Source organism: Arachis ipaensis, chromosome B03, assembly GCF_000816755.2.
Source record: "Arachis ipaensis cultivar K30076 chromosome B03, Araip1.1, whole genome shotgun sequence".
In the NCBI taxonomy this organism is placed as follows: domain Eukaryota; kingdom Viridiplantae; phylum Streptophyta; class Magnoliopsida; order Fabales; family Fabaceae; genus Arachis; species Arachis ipaensis.
The window spans coordinates 13,434,001-13,435,745 of record NC_029787.2 but is presented as its reverse complement, the minus strand read 5'-3'; positions in this window follow the sequence as shown (position 1 = coordinate 13,435,745).

Sequence of the window (1,745 nt, the reverse complement as noted above, 5' to 3'; positions counted from 1 at the left end):
TATTGCTACTTAAAAATTTCAAAGAGAAAGAAGAAAGGGAGAGAATTTTATATTGTAAAGAAAGAGAGGAGAATATTTGTTATTGCTGTGTGTTTATTTCAGTTTGATGCTTTTTCTATTTATACACACAAATAGTCATCTCTTTTCAACTTTTATTAAATTCATTCTCTCTTGAGAATGGACATCCACATAAGTTACCTTATCAAAATACTTCCTCTTAGATGTCCATTTAGGATTATACCTCATTAAAACTTTACTAAAGAAAAATCCAATAGAAAAAAACTTTAGTAAAGGAAAAAGAGTACAATATTCTTTGTGATGTGACTGTCTCGTTAAAAACCTTGTCAAGAAAAACCCGTTAAGGACAAAAACCTGACCAAGAAAAAAAGAGTACAATATAATCTCCCCCTCTTGTCAATATTATTTAATGTTTCGGAATCGGCGCATCCCAATTTGATGTACCAATCTTTCAAAGGAGAATTTTGGGAGTGACTTGGTAAATAAATCTACCAGATTATCACTTGAGCGGATCTGTTGGACATCAATTGTCCCTTGATTTTGAAGATCATGAGTGAAGAAGAATTTGGGAGAAATATGCTTTGTTTTGTCACCTTTGATGTATCCACCTTTAAGTTGCGTAATGCATGATGTATTATCTTCAAACATGACAGTTTGAGCTATCTTGTGATCAATCAGTCTACACGATGACAGAATATATTGGATCAGACATCTAAGCCAAAAACACTCGCGACTAGCTTCATGTATCGCTAGTATTTCAGCATGATTAGAAGATGTTGCTGCAATTGTCTGTTTTGTGAACCTCCATGATATAGTTGTACCACCATATGTGAACATGTATCCTGTTTGAGATCTCCCTTTATGTGGATCAGACAAGTATCCCACATTTGCATAGCCAACTAATTGAGACTTGGATCCATAGGGATAAAACAATCCCATATTAACCGTTCCATGAAGATATCGAAAGATTTGTTTGATTATATTCCAATGTCTTCTAGTTGGAGAGGAACTATATCTTGCTAGTAAATTCACAGCAAATGATATATCGGGTCTTGTATTATTAGCAAGATATATTAGTGCTCTAATGACACTAAGATATGGTACTTCAAGACCAAGGATATCTTCATTTTCTTCCTTAGGACGGAATTGATCTTTTTTCCATATCCAAAGATCTTATGATAATTGGGGTACTTAATGGATGCGACTTATCCATATAAATTCACTTCAAGATCTTTTCTATGTATGTTGTTTGATGAATAAAGATCTCGTTTTTTGTATACTTGATCTGCAGGCCGAGACAAAATTTAGTCTTTTCAAGATCTTTCATCTCAAACTCTTCTTTTAGAGTTTTTATAATTGTTGGAATCTCTGCAGGAGTTCCAATGATATTTAAATCATCAATGTACACAGCAATTATAATGAATCCAGATGCAGATTTCTTTATAAAAACATGGGCAGATATCATCATTCTTGAATCCATTTTTGGCCAAATACTCAGTAAGATGATTATATCACATTAGTTCAGATTGCTTTAGACCATATAAAGATCTTTGTAATTTAACTGAGTATAACCCCTCCGAATATTCATTGGATGGTTTAGACATCTTTAGTCCTTCAAGGACTTTCATATAGGTATCAGGATCTAATGAGTCGTATAAGTAGGCTGTTATCACATCTATTAAATGCATATGTAATTTATGATATGCGGATAAACTGACCAAATAAGG